The sequence below is a fragment of the Lepidochelys kempii genome, chromosome 12 (assembly GCF_965140265.1).
Source record: "Lepidochelys kempii isolate rLepKem1 chromosome 12, rLepKem1.hap2, whole genome shotgun sequence".
NCBI lineage: Eukaryota > Metazoa > Chordata > Testudines > Cheloniidae > Lepidochelys > Lepidochelys kempii.
In genome coordinates this window covers 21153701-21173039 of record NC_133267.1, presented here as the reverse complement: position 1 = coordinate 21173039, position 19339 = coordinate 21153701, and the positions used below count along the sequence as shown (strand labels likewise).

General features: G+C 40.6%; 1 protein-coding gene across 13 annotated transcripts in view; it reads right to left on the bottom strand.

The window, feature by feature from the left end:
- The window catches only part of ZNF536 (zinc finger protein 536), a 404507-nt gene that overhangs the window by 254494 nt on the left and 130674 nt on the right, over nucleotides 1-19339 (bottom strand). Inside the window, exon 2 of one of the 13 annotated variants that reach the window (XM_073307811.1) lies at nucleotides 9895-10070. The exons of the other annotated variants lie outside the window; for them this stretch is intronic. The gene's annotated coding sequence lies outside the window, so the exon portion shown is untranslated. The remainder of the gene's footprint in view (nucleotides 1-9894; nucleotides 10071-19339) is intronic. 13 annotated transcript variants of the gene reach the window in all.

Below are 19339 nucleotides of genomic sequence, written 5' to 3'. Positions count from 1 at the left end.
CTTCCTATGCTTCCACAGGCCAGGCAAAAGAAGCCAGCAAGCACAGACTGAACTGTGTCAGTTCCAAAGGTGACCATTCCACTCTCATCTTTCTCTCCCTAGATTCCTTGTTGGGACTCAAGTTGAGGGTAAATCCTAATAAGAGTTCTAGCAAAGGCCATGAAAAACAACTGCCCAGAATATGAGAGGCTGCCTGGGTTCAAGGGAGAAGAAAAACTGGGGAGGAAGAAAGAATACAGTCTAGATGGGTGAAGGGTGCCAAAACAGGAGCTTTGTATCAGTTGCCATTCTACTTGAAATCTGCATTGGAAGCCCCACAGTCTGTGCCACCAGCAAGCTGGGCATAACTTAGTACAGTGGGCCACCACTGACCATGGCAGCATAGCTGACCATAGTCTAGAACAGTGAAAACTCGGAACAGCAGACTGACCAACAGAGTCTGTCAGTAGTGGTCAGTATATACATATGCCTGATTTGTGCACATTTCTGCTGTTCCAGAGCTCTCGCTTATACAGCCTATAAGAAGCACAAAGTCACCAATGTTTATGCTCTTATTTAGTGACTGGTTTATCTGTTTATTAGACAAGTCAGAATTTTCTAGCTTTGACAGAACAAGAATAGCAGAATAGGTATTGCTAACGTATTTGAGTGTTCAAGTCACTGTGATACAACATATTAAACTAGGCTGTGGATTTCTAAGATGCTTTAGCAGTATGACAGTTGTCACCCAGCAACAGTGAGTCTTAAATAAGGAAATTGTGTCATAAAAATTTAAGGGATGAAAAATGTTGAACTAGAAGATACCGCTCTGAATGGAAAGGCGGCTTTCCCCTCCCACTCTCGATTTACACAAAGCCAGATGAATGAGGCGGGCAAAGAATCTGCCAGAAGCCTAGTTAAATTGTCTATGTGATACAGACTGGACATCAGGGGAGTTGAGACCTGGGGAGTGGAGCTGGAGCACCTAGAGAGCATAATGAAAATCCCATCCTTGAAAAATAATCATAGTAAAAAATAATCATCACTGTATGTCAATGAGTATTTTCAACCACAAGTCACAGCTATCATTTTGTGAGGATGGGAACTAAGAATATTTCCTGGCAATGGAAGAAGTTACTTACTGTGACTGTGGTTCTTCGAGATGTGATGCAGATGTGTATTCCATTTAGGTGTGCACGCATGCAGCGCTGGAGAAATATGCCTAGCAGGACCTGTTGAGGGGCAGCACTCATGCCTCATGGCCATAGTCCCTTCCCTGGCTACATGAAGCAGCATCACCTCACCCCTCCATTAGTTCCTTCACACTGAATTACCGGGACACAAGACTCTGATGCAGAGGGGACAGAGGGTGGGTTGTGGAATACATGTCTGCATTACATCTCGAAGAACCACAGAGACAGTAAGTAACCCTTTCTTCTTCTTCGAGTAGATGCATTCCGCTCAGGTGACTCACAAGCAGTACCCCTTCCTGCCAGGAGGTGGGGCTCAGAGTCTACCTAAACAAGGACTGCAGGACTGCTCTTCCAAAGCTTGTATCTGCCCTGGAAGATGCGGTTATCGAGTAATGGTTCATGAATGTATGTATCGACAGCCACATAGCAGACCTGCAAATGTCCAATATGGAAACGTCACTGAGGAACACTATGGACGTTGCTTGCATGCTTGTACAATGAGCTTGCACACACTGCAGGGGCATAGCAAAGGCTATTTCAACTCAGTGCAGGATGTTATCCATTTGGAGGTCATCTGCAAAGAGACTGGTTGACCCTTCATGCGGTCTACATATGATACAAACAAATGAGGTGAAGCACAAAAGGCAGTTTAGTCCTGTCCAGATAAAAGGCTAGACATTGCCTGACATCCAGGGTATGGAGATGTCGCTCCTCCAGAGATGAACGTGGCTTAGGAAAACACAGGTAAATACACGGCCTGGTTCAAATGAAACCAAAAGACCACTTTACACAAAAAAATTGTGGTTGTACGGTCACCTTGTCTTTGGAGTATTGTGTATAAGCAGGTTCTGTCATCAGAGCCTGCAACTCACATTTGCTCCTTGTGGATGTTATCACTACCAGGAAAGCAGTTTTCTGACACAAGAGCAGAAAGGGACAAGATGCTAGGGGCTCAAACGGAGGACCGATCAGAGACACTATGACCATGTTTAGGTCCCACAGGGGAACTGCTTTCAGACTGGAGGATGTAGACGAAGAAGCCCTTTTAAGAATCTTGTTACCATGACATTGGAGAAGACTGTCCTTCCCTGAACAGGGGGATGAAATGCCAGTATTGGTGCCAGATGTATTTTTAATGAACTAAGTGCAAGCCCCAAGGACTGAAGGTGTATCAGCTAGTCCAATACGTCCGGCATAGAAGCCAGCATCGGTTGGATTCTGCGGGCTAATGACCACACCGAAAACCACTTCCATTTTTCTGAATCGGCTATTCTGGTAGAGGATTTTCTACTGTTGAGCAGGACTTGCTGGACAGCCACCAAACACCTTGCCTCCTCCTCATTCAACCATGCAGCAGCCACGCTGTGAGATGCAGGGAACTGAGCTTGGGATACAAGGTGCAGCTGTGATTCTGAGTGAACGGATTGGGGTGGAGAGGAAGCAGCATAGGCGCTGACTCTGTGGGTGCTCCAGGGCTGGAGCACCTATGGGGAAAAATTGGTGGGTGCTCTGCACCCAGTGGCAGCTCCCCACCCCACCCCCCTGCCCCAGCTCACCTCCGCCTCCTCCGCTCAGCGCGCCGCCACCACATCCTGCTTCTCCCTGCCACGTCCTGCTTCTCCCGCTCACTCCCAGCGCTTCACCGCAAAACAGCTGTTTTGCGTGGCAAGCCGGGGGGAGGGAAGGGGGAAGGAGGACAAACATGGCACGCTTGGGGGAGGAGGTGGGGCCAGGGCAGGGGTTTGGGGAGGGGTCCAATAGGGGCAGGGAGGGGCGGAGTTAGGACAAGGACTTTGGGGCGGGGGTGGAGGGGAGGGCGGGGCTGGTGGTGGGAGAGGCGCGAGCACCCACCGGAGTGGAAAAAAGTTGGCGCCTGCGGGAAGCAGCATTGGAGGCTGAATAGACAGTGTGAAAAGGTCGGAGAACCAGCAATGTCTCAGTCACATCGGGGTAATGAGAATAAGCTTGGTCTGATCCGCCTTCATCTTCAGGATGACCAGATTATCTGATGGTACCAACACTGAGGGCAGAGAAAGCCACCACAGAAACATACGCGGTGTCAACTGCAGCTGTGTCAAGGAGAATCCCTGGACGGAGGTCCACCATTCTGATCTCAGTACCAGCCCAGCGTCCACAAGGGGAAACACTGAGTGCGGTGTCAACAGACCCCAGGGTTCAGCGGCTCATTCAAATGAAGGGGTTATAGTTGATGCAGCCCTAGCAAAGTCCTGGACCAAAGGAGAGGATGGGACCAAAAGGCCAAGGTCTATAGATGCCTGCCGTTAACATGGAAGCAGTCGGTACAGGCATCTCCCTCATTGGTACCGGACTCGATGGATTCCCAAAGGCCAGAACCAGAGCCAACAGTACAGGGTTTCTAACCTCCCTACTTGGTACCAGGGAAGGGTTAAAGTTATCCATGCCATCCCACAAGCTGTCACCAACCCCATGCCGGTCCACGCTTTTCTTAGTGGGAGGTGGAAGAGTCACCTCGAGACCTAGAGCATTCTCAATTGGTCTGAAGATCGCATAACGCTTCTTGACGTGGGTCTTGCCAAGATAGAGCAAGCACTGCCTGTGTGGATCGCTGTTGTGGATTGCTCCCCCACATGAAGGACAATGTTCAAACCCTGGTGAGGGCATCACCAAGGGAAACAAACTACTACAACTAAACCTACTCTAACACTGGGTACAACTAACCATATACAACAAAAGAAAAATGTTAACTAGTTGAGAGGTTGTGAGGCTAAGATCACACAGAGCTCCGACTCCCATCATGGGCTGTAAGAAGGAACTCAGAGAGGGTTGGCTGGTGCCATCTTACATAGCTAGGGGAGGGGCTATGGCCATAAAGCACACACGCCGCACTTTTACAGGAACTGCTAGGCAAATTTCTCTTTCTCTGGTGCACTGGGCGCACACACACCTAAGTGGACTGCACAGCTGCATCTACCAGAAAAAAAATTAACATTGTGAATTCCTATCATAAAATGTGGTTCTAACTCCTGCAAAGTATATGGGGCTATTCTTGGCTATATGGCTTTTTTGCCTCACAGTGGTGCAAAGGTGCCATACTGAGGGCCAAAGATCTTGCCCATAAAGTATATAGAGAACAGAAATTTAAGTGATGGACAGTTCACTAAAAATCTAATGTGCATGTTTAATTCCAACTTTCTTCACAGCAGTATAAAACTGAGCACGTTGAATAAGAAACAGACTAGCAGTTCTAGCACCACTTTTATAAACTTCAGGTTTTGGGAGGGAAGCTTCATGGCAGCCGGATGCAACTTGGTAAACTAAGAGTCAGCCAAGAGTGGAAAGAAATATCTACAATGTATTTAGCCATTTGAGTTCCAGAGCTACAAAGAAGGTGATCTGGGTCCAATCTCAGATCCTTTTTCACCCAAAGCACTCTCCTAGCAACAAAATAATTGAAAAATTAAGAGAATAAATACTAATGAATATAGTTTTGCAGGCTTAGAGTGGACTAAGCTCCTTGGCATTTATGAAACAGCGCAAATGTTTGGAAATAGCAAAGGTATTTTGGGTTGAAAATGAGTTCTGTACTTATAGATCTGCTTTTCACCACATCATTAACATGGTTCATGTAATCCAAAGAATTAAATACATGCAGTCGTCTTTTATCACATTGGTTACTTATGAACAAATGTTGGGAAAAAAATTAGGTACTCAGCAGAAGCAAGACTTCACTTCCATAACTTCTCTGTTTTCTTGCACATCAATGTTGACCCTGTATAGATTATTACTAGGAGTAGTTAAAGGTGTTCCAGCCTGTTTTGTCTGGGAAGATTGTACTGGAGGGGTCGGAGTATTGTGGGACACCTTACTTCATGTCTGGTACAGCACAAGCTTTGTACAAATAGGTGAATAAAGGGCATGGTGGTAGCCTTTATTCATAAGCACAATGCTGTTAGTAGCTCCCGATTTAATGTTCTGTTTGTGTTTCATTATTATAGCTTATTTTATGGAAGCAGCTTTACTTTGGAGTAAGATATGTTCAAAAAGCGACTTCCAGCTGACAGGAGCTTAGCTCAGCTGCAACTGGCTGAGCCACAGGAAGATTCTCTTTTGGCTTGCTGGTAAAGCAGCTGCCTATGGGCCACAAAGACCCCAGTTTCAGTCACAGCTGGTAAAATGTGTAGGGCACACACTGTGTTTATCCAGCTTCAGGACGGGAGTTTTTGCCAATTGCTCACTTTCACGTCAATTTCTAGGTACCAGTTGGCAGCCACAAAGTGTACACTAGTAACTTAAGGGACAGCTGCGATCTGGCCCTAAAGTACGGACACAGTGGACAGGGATAAGGCGGCCAGTCAATGGCAGGACGTGCTCCCTCCTCACTCCCAACAATCCACAGAGCAGAGCCAGGGCACAGGGAGGAAGATGGTGCACCATCTGAGGGATGTGGCAGTCAGCATAGTCCCTACTTATGCAGTATTGCTTGCAACTGCCTGAATGCAGGGTGATGCCTGAACAGCACAAGGAGGAGGTAACATTGGTGGAAATAGGGAGGGAAGTCTCACAAGTTAAAAACTAAAGTGAACATGGAAGTCTCCCAGTTTTACATGAAAGAGTAACAGGCAAATTTTTACACAAAATCTCAACTAGCTCATTCAAAAGCAGAAACCTTTCACAAGCATTACAACAGAATTCTTTGCATGCTCTGGAGGGACAAAATGGCCAAAGAACAATCACAATCAAGCATTTACTAACCCCCCCACTGACCTAGCCAACTTGAACCTAATTAACCATTGATTTTCCAAATGTTGCCATCTCTTCAGTGAGCAAATTGTTAATAAGCAGAGGGGGGAATTCTTAATTTTGTTTGTATCCAAAATTATACACAAAATTTTCCAGAAAATGTTTTATCATCAGTATTGGGCATTCAGACTTTGAAATTAGCATAGCATGGGTTAGTTAAAAACTTTATTGGAAACTTTTGTTAGCTGTCAGTCAGTGTGGAGCAGAGGATAGGGTATGGTTGTGGTAGATTTTTCTAACGAACCTGTGCTATCCAGACTTCAAAATCAAAGAGAGAGACTATAATTGGGATCTCTGAGTTCTGTCTAGGCACTGCTTTGGGTATTCAACATGTTGTTAGCATATGTGTCCTTAGTTTGCTTTTAGGAATGTCAGGAAAACAAATGTAAGGAAGTCCCCATAATGTCTTTCAGTGATGCAGCTAGATCCCCAACTGCAGCTAGGGGGTTGCTCCTCTCAAGGAGAGCTGGGCCATATATCAATAAGGTCAAGAAGTAATTTAATCTCCCCATGTTAGACCCCAACCCTACACAACCTTACTCTTGCAAATATGTTTATTCATGAGAACTCTCAGAGTTCTCACAAGAATACTGTGTGCAGGATTGGGCTCTAAAGCTGGGATTCCCTTTGCAAACAGATAAATATTTGTATATCAGGACTCTGTGATGTCACCTGAATATTATCTGTGTACATATTGTATGCAACATATTTTGCCAATAAGACTTTGTTTTGCTAGTTGTTGGATCCATGGTAAGCTGTATTATTCCTTCCTTTCTTAGCTCTATTAGTCCACAAAAGCAAAAACCATAGTCTGCTCTGATATTAAAAGTAAATAAGTGATGCATGGGGACTTAATAATAATATTACTAAGCACTTATGCAGCACTTTATATATTCAGAGTGCTGTACAAACATTAACTAATTAATCCTCACAATAACCTGCAAGATACGTAAGTACTGTACTTTCCAAATTAGGGCCAAATCTGCTGCTAGCATAAGCAGCTGAACCTCCGCTGACTTCAACAAGAGTTACACTCACATCAGCAGAGGATTTGTCCCGAGGAAAAAAAATAGAGGTGGTTAAGGGCCCTGGGACATATCATGAGTCACAGGCGTAGCTGGGATTAGAATTCACAAGTTCCTGACTCCCTCTCTCATTCTCATTACTCCATCTAGGCCATGCTGATTTAACCATTTAACTCCAGGAGATATTAATAGGTTTCCTACAGTTAAATTAAATTGTGTCACTTTGAAAAGGTACTCCTAAGTTTACTTTAAAAGATGAAAATGAAAGGGAAATTCTAGTGAAAGAAGAACAATATTTTCCTATGGTACTGAACCAAAGCTTACTTAATATATATTTAATTTATCTTATTTGATTTACAGCCCTCAGTATCTACACACAGGGTCCTAGTTAGAAAGTACTCACAAATACAGATACATAACATGGGGAATGTTCTGATGTACAAGGATAAAAAGAGAGTCTATTAGAGACCTTTTTTATATATACAAATTACACAGTGTGAGCAATTATTACTAAGAGTCTACCAGGCTTTAAAAAAGGAAAAGGAAAATACAGGAATGGTGCAGACCACAGAGCAATGACTGCATGTATTAAAGGTACTAGTGAGTGTTTAAAGGGTGATGGGCACACTCAGAGGTTAAAAACAAAACATGGATGAGGTTAAATTGCCCATGATCCAAAAAGCAATTCCAGATCAGGCCTTTATAATATAGTTTAGAATATTCTGGGCAGATAGGGTATGGGTTAATAAGTTGGAGCAAAAGGAAACAGGAAAAAAAAAAACTTTCTAGTTGGTGACCCCGAAAGTCTGGGATGCACCAAGAGAGGATCTAATCAGTCTTAAAAGGGATACACTTTTATGATAGAAATTGTAGTGAACATACAGAAAATAGAACAAAACCTGAGAAGAATAGCTGATATAGTTTTAAATGATTTTGGTTAATAATGGGCTTAGCAGGTTCAGAAATTTCATGTAGCACTGAAGAGAAAGGTTCCTTTCTACCTACTGGTAAGTTTTACCTACCCAACTTCCTCCATCCCTGAGTAACAGCTCACCAGTCTATTCTCTGAAATGTGCCTTTTTCATGAGCAATAGTCCCAGGAGAGATGGCAGAGAAAATGTTGGCCTCAAGTACTCAAGAGTTAAATCTGGCATTTTCAAAATACCTGTGGGTAGTCTGGTGAATCACGTATCCCACATTCACCCATCTCTAATGATGATTATTATGCACCAACAGCTGTCTACAGTTCAATGGCTGAGAATCTAATTGATCTCATTATCTCCCCCTATATAAGGTGAAGTCCTCGCTCTGTAAGTGTATGGATCCCAGGCTGATAAAGGACCCTGTATGGAAGGCCTGGCAACAGAAAATTCAGTTGTACTAATGGTTTGTTTTCAGCTGGTCCAAATTCACAGAAACAAACATGTTGTAATAAACTATGTAACCCACTACAATGTGGCTTTTGTCTTGTCAGTATCATACTGAATAGCTTAGATATCATCCATATGAATATTAATTCTGCAATAAAAAGCAAGAGACTGAAATATTATTTATGCATTCTTTTGTTACTTAGGTTTTAATTATTATTATTAATGCTATTATGTCCAATTTCCCCTCACCTCCCTCACCCTGACAGCCTCCACTTCAGTGCCCTATCTCAGGCAGTTAGCTTCTTCTGGAACCAACAACGTTACTCAATTAACCCTCTGGCAGGGTATGGTACAGTATATAAATGGTGTTGCTTCCTCCCCTACAAGCCTGCGTACATCATTTCTGTCACAAATTCTACTATATAGCCTGGGATCCAAATCACCTTCCCAAACTTGAATTGCCTATATAACAGTGCTAGATACTGCGGTCTCCTTGTTGTGTATTGTTCTCCCTGTATCAGACCTAACTGAAGTATTTATATATGGGGTGGGGGGAGTGGGGAGTGTGTCTATGTGTTTTGAATTTTAAAAGTTATAGTACCAAAAATAAAAAGTCAGGATATTTGCAGAAACAGAAGGCCTGATTCTCCTCCCATTTACCATGGTGTAACTCCACTGTCTTTAATAAAGTTACTCCTGATTTATACCAGTATGAGAGAAAAATCTGGCCCACAGTATAAAATACTTAGGTTTCTTTAGCTTGCCCTTTAGTCCATTAGTTTATCCATTGTCACTGTGCAAAATATGCAATAAAAATTACCTATTCCTCTGCAGCTATGCTTATGGCAAATCTTTCTTGTTTTTTTTTTAAATACTTCTGTTTGCTACTCTACAACAGATATATTTTAAACATAAAAACACTATTTTTAATTGGTTATGGATCTCAGTTCTTTTAGCACTACTGGAAATCACACAAAAACACATTAGTACAGAGCAATTAGTGCAATGGCAGTAAACAACTAAGGCACTATTAAGCTGTGGGTGATTAAATAGTATTACTTCTTTATTTTTTTATGATATTAGACTTAAAGATGGAGTAGACTTTAAACATATATTCCCATTAGCATTAATATATAATACGAATAGCAGGTGTCTTCAACTTTTTCTTAAGGAAGGATTTAATCAGGGTACTTCACTCTATAGAAAGCTACTTTCTTTTTTTTCTCCTTTGTATAGTATGCTGCACTATTTCTTAGTTCAATATACCCAGACATTTAAACACTAATATTATTTAACTGGAGTTATGGAGTCATACACGGTTTCCTTCAGAAAATACCCATATCTATACCACTGTAGAACAAAGAGCTACCAAACTCCTGAACTAATAAGAAAGTATTTATATCTTTGCAAAGAATAAATCAAGCACTATTTGACAAATTTACGACAATGAGGTATAACAAACATTATGATAGCTTGAATGGCAGTAACATTCAGACAACATAAAAGAAGAGAATATGACCCAAGGACAGAATCCTTGTGGTATACCTTTTCAATCTGCCTAGCCCTCACAATCTCTCTGGACTCTGTACTTGTTTATAGATCATCCTCATGGTCTGGCACATCTTTTCCTCAGCATCTGATTAAGTTAACAATGTGCTGCTATTTGCATGCAGATTTGCCAGGCCTTTCTCTACAGCTGCTCCCAAAGACTTGGTCTTTCTCTGTAATGTGATAGCACAGCAGTCAGTAAATGCAATCTTTGTCAAACCCAGGTGTGCTCTTGATTTGGTTCTCATTCGTTCCAAGCAATTTTTCTTTCTGTAGCATTTATAAGGCTCTATTATAGTATAGCCACATCTGGAGCTAAAATTCTTCTATTAATTATATACTTTTACCACTCTGAAGAAAAATTTGAAGCGAGATACTAACATTTATTTTTGTTCTTATTCTTTTCTAATGACAGAGCACAGTTTATATCTGCTGATTTTTTAAAGAGCCATTCCTGATTTTTTTCTTTCCATACATAAAAGTAATAATAATATATGAAATCTAAATAATCACATTGTCAAATAATAGCAGCATAAAGTATCAGGCTAAATGTTTTGTGTAACTTTTTATACCTTGCATATAAATACAATATTACCATAATATATCTGACTGCCTCATTACAGAGTTATATTCTACTTGAGTTAAAAAATGATGGGAGGGTTTGTTTTTTTTTTAAAAAAATCCTCACTCCATTCCGCAGTGGACACTGGTTCACATCACAGAATCACCAAACAATTTGTTCCCTCCACAGTCAAAAAAGCAGAACAAAATTTGATCAGCACGGTGACTTAAATGCTGCATTTTCTTTGTGCAATGAGGGTAATTTTTCAAGATCAAGTTTGAAGTAGATTAGTGTAGAAATATGAGCTAAACCTTCACTCTTATCATCTGAGTATGGATAAAGGATGTATTCACCCAAGAGCACTGCAAGTTATTTTCTAAGAAAAATATTTCCTAGTCTTATTTTGAACACCAAGATCATCACAATGCAGTAATAAATGGAGGCTGGCAAATAGCTTTGACAACTGAATATCCACTGTGTAAAGGTATGCTTAAAAGAAAATGCTAGAAATCATATTATTTAATTCAAAATCTAATTTATGCTCCAAAAGGTAAGTTTCCAAGGTAAATACTTCCAAAAGAAGGGGTAAGTGTACTTAACAGATTTCAGAAGTGTTACAGAGAAATTCAAGCCACTTCAAAGGCTGAATGAACGCCCATCAAATCTCCATCACATAACCAACTCCAGCTTCTGACAAATAAAGTTTAACATGGACATAGTAGGTTGGGATTCTGACTTTACTGAAAACTCTCCAAAAAGTGGATAAGAATGTTATATCTTTTCACCGTTTTCTTAATTATTTATGTTGATTATTTGACGGTGCTTGCATCAAAATAAAATACAAGTCCCGTGCTGATGCAATAGTACTCATCAATGCACTGTAGACTATCTCTCAACTTTCTTTCCCCCAAATATACCCCTTTTTATTTTCTAGACCTTAATTTTATGAATTAGCTTTCACCACAAAAACTTATATGATATACCAATATAGTTCTTTACGGAGGATTTTTTTAACATTCTATTTAGGAGTACGATTTTCTTTTTAACTGGATTACTTATAGCACATTTACTGCCTGAATCATTTATCTCAAATGATTATGTTGCCCTTAAATATATCTGGGGCCGAGGGGGGCGAATGAAAGTGAGACAGATGCTGTATCACCAGATTACATCACAGGTTACCATGAAAAATAAAAAGAAGAAGAAAAGGGAAAGTATATTTTGCTTCTATAGTATGCTATTTTAGTGGTGATAGTTTGACTTTTGGCCCACACACATATGCCAATGGCAAGTCTAACTCTAGGGACTAACAAAAACGAATGTGTGTTCACAGCTGTACAGTACACCAATACAGATTACATGTTTTCAGTGTTGCGGCCACAACAGAATGCTAATTAACATACTGGAGTGATGAGAACGGCTGTAAGGGCCTTATTGTTCCATTATTTCATGCAGCCCAGCTGCCTTTGTTTATGTCACTTATCCTCTCGTGCCACAGGTTTTTACTCCAAAAATACTATCCCAATACAACGTTAATATTTAAAAAACAAAGAGGTGGCAGATTGTCATTTTTGTGTCAGTCTCAAACTGCAGAACTGTTAAGCTGTTCTGGTTCAGTATTTAGAAATAATTTAACAGCCATATTCAGACACTGCCTGCATTCTAACATAATGGCTGAATACTTGAACCAAGCAAATGCGTAACTATCCTGACATCACTTATGAGATTTAGATTGGTCAGTTAATGGAAGTCTTTACCAGAATCAATACCATAACAGCTTCTTGAAATGAACATGATTTTTTACACAGAGTGCTGTGAACAATAAATACAGAAATATACTACCTTTGTATACAGCACAAAAGAACCGGGATTTGAAATTAAGAAGCAATTACAGGTTTTTGCAAAGTAATATTACAGTTGATTATTGAAAATAAACACAGACAAAATAAGTGCTTAACAATAAATATCTGGACAGTATTAATATTCCACAAGCCTATTATTCCTCTTTTCCTACTTCTTTTTAACAGATGTTTTATCTGCTGGCTTGGTTAACATGTTGCTGATAAGTATTAATATTGATGATTGTTGCAACAATGGTTAAATATTTCAGCAAACAACTTTTATATATATACAAAAGACAAGCATATTCGTTAGGTCTGCTGCCTTCATTTCTTTGATTGATTTGTGGACAAAAATGATGTTAACTAGTATTATTATTTGTATAACTGTGGTATCTAGAGATCTCAGTTAGGGCTAGGCTTCACTCTGGCGAGGCACAGAACAACCTGCTAATATGAGACAGTCCCTGTCCTGGACAGCTTACAACTTAAGACCCTGGACCTGCAAACACAACTTACCCATGTGAGTAGCTTTACTCATGCAAATAGCCCCACTGAGTTCAGTGGGACTACCCACCTGAGTAAGGTTACTCACATGTGTACCTATTTTCAGGACTGGGTACAAATTTGAGGCAAGATGCACCGAGTGTAATAAACATATGGAAAGAATCAGAAAGAGAAGATGAGAGTAGCAGTGAGACAGAGTTACCACGTTTTGAGTCTAAGTTTTCCTGTTCAGTAGTTTGATATAAATTAAAAGGAAATATTAATGATAGAGATTTCCAAACAATGTATTTCACCAGTAACCAATAGCATAGTACAATCATTTGTGATCACTGTCAGAGACTGAACTTCGCTAAAGCCCAAAATATTTATGATGCATTTCTTCCAATCCCCATCCCCAAAAATAAAACAAAAAAATCCAAAAACAAACAAACAAAAACAAAAAAAGCCCAAAACACATAGTTTTATTTTAGATTGACACACGGTATAATAGTTGAATACCCAAAATCGTAAAATATACTGACTTTACAAAGAATCATAATTAAGTTAGAGAAAGTCTTCCCAAAAAGTATAATTTCACTAATCAAAGACACTGTCGTGGATGGTGAAGTACACTAAAATCCTGACAACATCCAATTGAACGAGCAAGTCATAGATGCTTTTTAATGAGTTTAACTGGTAATCTCAGATAAATGTGGAACTGCTTGAAATGTCTGTCTTATATAAGGCAATAATGAGAGGATTTAATGCTCTATAAGCCATACTGTTTATAACAGTGAACATGCCACAGGTGTGTTAGAATCTAATATATAGTAGTTTCTCAGCTATGACCATTCCCCTACTGTGGGCACAACATAGATTTTTTTAATTGGATCCAGGAGCTAGCTCAATTATCCAGCTGCTCAGTGTTTAAGCCCCCAGCTAGTTTATATACCCATAATAATAAACTTTCTATCATAGCAATTCAGCCGATTACAGGGTATTTTCTCTTAAACTGAAAGTGGATCACTTTTTTTCCCCAACTATGTTCACTGAAGAAATTCTGGGATTGGTTCCCCGCTAAAAATTGCTGAAGAATTACAGAAGAGATACAGGCAAATAATATTCAATTTCTTGCACACACCTTCTGCCATTGGAGAATCTCCTTATCTTATTGTACAGACAGACAATAATCACATAAATCATCTTTTATAACTCAGTGGGGGAGAGGTGTTGGCTTTCATTTTAATGCTTATTTCCCAAGCCAAAGCAACCTTCACTCACACTCACTTACTGGGGTACTGATAGTACCATCCTGATAAATTTTTGCATGTTACAATCTCATGTATGAACTGAAACGGATATTCACAGCCTGAAACTGTTTCCCTATGGATGACACATTCATGCATTTGTTGTTTAAAATAGTTTTTGCAGGTATTACTGAAATAAAAAAAATAAAATATATAATCTCTCTACTTTGTAAGTGGTAGAAATAATGCTAATACTTCAAAATATATTGGGTGAAATCTTGGCTCCATTGACATCAATGCTAAAACTCCAATTTACTTCAATGGGGCCAGGATTTCACCCACCTTTACAACAGATTTTAAGCAAACATTTTTTTTAGTTTTTAACTTAAGTTTACAAAAATGCTTTTGAAATTTAACTTCATATAGTTGGAACTTAAATTGACTGACCTTAATAGCAACAAGGTACTAAAACACTAATAAACAGATTATGGATCACATAAATGGATATCTGTATAGCTGCCAGGCATAATGCATAGGTGAATTCATGTGAAAATCATAAGGTAAGTATTGCAGTGAGCATGTACGCATGCACAGCTAGAGGAATAGAATTTGGTCACACTTAAAAATAAATATCCTAAGTGTACTTAACTAGACATTTAATTTAGAATTATTCAGACAGAATCTCTTTTAAGTTGATATTCACTGAAGCCTAATAGCTGTGTAATACTGGCCCCATTCCTGTGTGGAAGCTCATGGGAGTTTTGCCAAAGAACTCAGATATGCATCTCCATACAGTCTTACTGGGACCACGTCAATCTTGACTGTTCCAAACTCTGCCTTCCCAGCAGACTCACCCCATAAATATATTTTTCAAAGTAACCCCATCAAAGAGAAGAGTGATCTTTCCCCCAAGCTTGTTCTCAACCACAAAACCCTCAGAAAGCAACAGGCATAACAGCCTGAAACTCACCCCTTACAGGCCAGGTAACTCAGACAAAATAAAGCCATCATAAAGTTATTCACGCTTGTTCCAGGGACCAGATCATCCCTTACCACAAAAAACCAAACCAAAACAAAAAAACCACCATCGGAAAGGCCGAAAGGAAGGAAATACCCAAGAGGATTCCCCAGTGGCTAATTAGTCACATCACACCATTGACTAGGGGTACATTATTTGGCCCTAACAGACAAGACTGCAGATCACCAGAAATCCACAAAGTCAGTCAGGGTCATTCTCACAGAGGCCCCATGCTTAACTCCAGCTCTGACATACATAGCAGCATTACCCAATTGGAGCCATGCTACCAGGAATTTTCCCCTGGCTGCACCAAACTCTGGACCCCGAGGGGAGGCTTCAGGGTAAACACAGTACACCCTTAGGCTGCATTACCTTTTCCTGGGATTCTCAGTAGACCAGAGTGTGGATGATGTGCAGATGGGCCCAACAGTGCCCCTAACTCATCTACCCCTTGGCCTGGCCTACCCGGTCTCCACGCCTTCCCCCCCACATGTTGACCTCAGACTCTATGAAGAGGGCTCCACAGTACTCTTGGATAGGAGGACCATCCTCCTCCTATGGAGGAGACTGAGGACTGGGCCCTTCTCCAAGTGGGAGGGGAGAGCTCTCCACATGGAGAGTCCGCTCCAGAGAAGACACTGAGGGACAAGCTGAGTACATGCTGGGGATACAAGAAAGCTAGAGATCTGGGTTTAGTTTATTTGAGTTCCCTAGTGTAAAAGGTAGGATTCTCAGACTCGAGTATGTCTTTGCTTAGAACTTTCTTCAGAAACCCAAAGCCAAGTGAAACTCTGCCAAGGCTCACAATGCATGCGTGAACCTGAGTAGACTTATCGTTGCCACAGCAAAGTATATGAAACTCAGGGGTAGAGCCCCAAAGGGATTTAGGTGCTTAACTACCACTTATGTGCCTAAATCCAAAATCTGGATCCTCAAAACCCAAGCTCGGCTGCCACCTAACCCTGTAGATGCTGAAAGTTCCTTAGGTACCTAAAAATCTGCCCCTGGGCATGCGCACACTGCCTCTGTCTTGGTGCCTTGGCATCTAACTCATGCCTAGCTCCAAAGAAATCATCAAAGTAGGAAATTCCCCTGCCTGTATCACCTCCAGGGTCCAAGCTGGTAGGAAAACTCAGAAGCCTCCTAACAGATTGGCCCCATACAAAACACCTTTTCCCTCCCTATGCATAACTTTTAGCCTAGTGGTCAGGGCACTCATCCAGAATGTCCAAGGCTCAAGTTCAATTTCTCACTCTGCCTTACATGCAGCAAGGATTTGAACCCAAGTCTCCCAGCTCTCAAGAGAGTGTCCTAGCCAATGGAATCTGTCCTACTTTGTAAAATAATATTCACTGGAACATAAATAATTTAAAAATTAATTGGAACAGGAACTTGAACTTGAGTGTCCTATATTCCAAAGAAGTGCTCTAACCAGTGGACTAAGAGTTACAAAGCAGGGGACTGCCACCACAACCACTGACTCTTCCTCCTCCTCCTCATTTTTGTGAGAATGGGTTAAGGCGCCTAACTCCCTTGGGGGACTTACGCAGTTTTTATTGACTTGCTCAGGTGGCTTCTCACTTAGCTTGTTGGCATTTTGTGGATTCCATTCTTCAGCACCTAACTCTTCCCATGCATTGTACAGCAGAAACTGGGCAATTCATTCTTTGGGCTGTGGATTCTGTTAGCTGGCAGCACACCTAAACATTAGGTGTTGCCACACTGACCAAGTCTCCTTAACGGATTAAGCCCTCAGGAGTCTCAGTTTCAGATGAGTCACTTAATCTTTGGATTCAAGAAATCTAAAATTCAGGAGCTTTGAACCACAGAAGGAAAGAAAGTTTGGAAAAAAGTTTGACATGAACAGCACATTATTGAATTTCACGTGGCTCTAGTTCAACCACTGATGTCTAAAGTCATTTTCCCACTGGCCAACTGAACCTTTTCTAATGCTCACAACACACCCAAAGCATGCACTAATAGTCAACTAACATACAATGTATTATGGTTTATTACTACATTATGCCAGTAGATTTCTTCAGTGTGTCACTTGAGGGATATTTTGAACTAAAACATTTTGAATTGGACTGATTTTGAGACTGCCATGCATGCACAAAAGTGCTACTTTTCAAATAGGTTTACTAATCAACTAATATTAGCATAAAACTATGTTATTCACTATAAAAATATAAGCCCTCGTTTGAAACACTTAAGTCTAGGAACCAATCATGCCATGCTTACGGAGGCAAAACTCCCACTAAATCATCAAAGTCCTTTATTTAAAGAGCAACAAATAATAAGAAATAATAATAATTACAGCAAAAACTGCTTAGTATTTATATAGTGCTGTGTATGATAAAAGTGCTGAACAGACATTAACTAATTAGTCATCACAACACCCATGTGGGGTAGATAAGTATAATTATCCACATGCTACAAACGGAAAATAGACACTGTGAGGTTACCTGCCCTGCCTAGACACACACAAGATGAAATTCACCTAACGCAAAACCATCCAAAGTGCTTCACAGAAACCCATGAGCACAATAGCTCATTCTGTACCCGCTGAGCCTTCAGGAGGTGAACATGTGTCACAGAGGGAAGCAGTGAGGACTGATCAGAAGGAGATCACTGAATCCACACTTACACAGATCTTGTGGCTGCAAACCCTGAATAAGAGGCAGGAAATGACAGAGTCTACTACTCTAGTGCACAGATAGCTAGATGTAGCCTGATTACTTGAGCACTATGCATTTCTCCAGAATGTCACTCACAATGTGTTACTAATGGAATGAAAACTAGAACTCTCAGTCCTGTGCTCAGTCCACACTGCTTCGAAAACACACCACAACCATGCAAGTGTCAAGTGAAATAGTTTAGGGTCTCCTATTATTTGATTGCAATATTTTTTTCAGATTGTCTAGGTTGCTTGTCTATTGCCTAACCTTGTATAAGATCCATTTCTGGGCCTGGGGCAATGTTTCACACTGTAAAAGTGAGACAAAAATGTCACCTGATCTGATGAAACTGCCTGCCTAATGTTGCATATCCAAGGAGTTTGGGTAACTTATATAAGGTGTGGTTAAACCCATACTAACAATCATCATCATTTGTTGATCAGAACCAGTGTTCATTTACTTTGGAAAGAAAACAGTCTGGATTCAACAGCTACTGCACTGTGGCCTAGTGGGGCAGGGAGGCTTCTTTTCCAAAAGACAATGTTGCACCCTATCTGGCAGGATCATTGCTAAGTGGACGTGGTAAAGAAAAGGAAAATTCTGTATGAGGATACTAAGAAAAGCATAGTTGTACTCTTTATCAATTATGCAAATTACAATCTCAATTGGTGGCATCAGCCACTGCGTCTGATTTTCAGAGGTGCTGAGCATCTCAACTTCTATTCAAGTCAGCTGGAGTTGAGGGTGCTCAGCAGCTCTGAAAAAAATCTGTGGCTAGGTGAATGTTCTAGTGTGTACCTAAAGAAGGACAAGGGGGCACCAAAATTAAATATAAATCCAGTAGAATGTGGATAGCTAGAATGCGCTATTCTGCTCAGTGGCAATTATGTCAAGGTAAAAGGACCAATAGTAAATCCAAGTCTTGCTTAAAATTTATGTCCTTCAACACAAATAGGTCTGGGAGGCATAACAGTGTTGCTGTTGGCCCCTACAAAGAATCTAGATTCAGTGAAACCCAAACAAAAACTTTAGAGATGGGCAAAAAGGAGTACTTGTGGCACCTTAGAGACTAACAAATTTATTTGAGCATAAGCTTTCGTGAGCTACTCACAAAAGCATATGCTAAATAAATTTGTTAGTCTCTAAGGTGCCACAAGTACTCCTTTTCTTTTTGCGAATACAGACTAACACGGCTGCTACTCTGAAACCTGTCAGAGATGGGCAAGTATTCTAAAACATTTCCCATTCATATTCATTCATATTTTCAATAATTTTGTATTATATTGCCCTTTTGATTTGGATCTGTTAATATTCCAGCAAACCATCTTTGCTAGCTTGAACACTTATGAAAAGTGAATTGTGAGTACCAGTACCTGAATATTTGCCAAAAGTGAATTTTGAATTGTATATTGTCTTGTCAATTAACAAATGTGTTGGTTAGTTTAACAGGCTGGTGGTATTTGCTTGAACCATTCCGCCCCGTTAGCAGGTGTGGATTCTGCTGGGAAAGGGTTAAATTAGTCCCAGTGAAATGGGTGGCACATAATCCCAACAGAATATATGGAGTTTAGAATGGCTTTCTAGAGAGAGTGAGGGTGAAATCCTGGCACCAC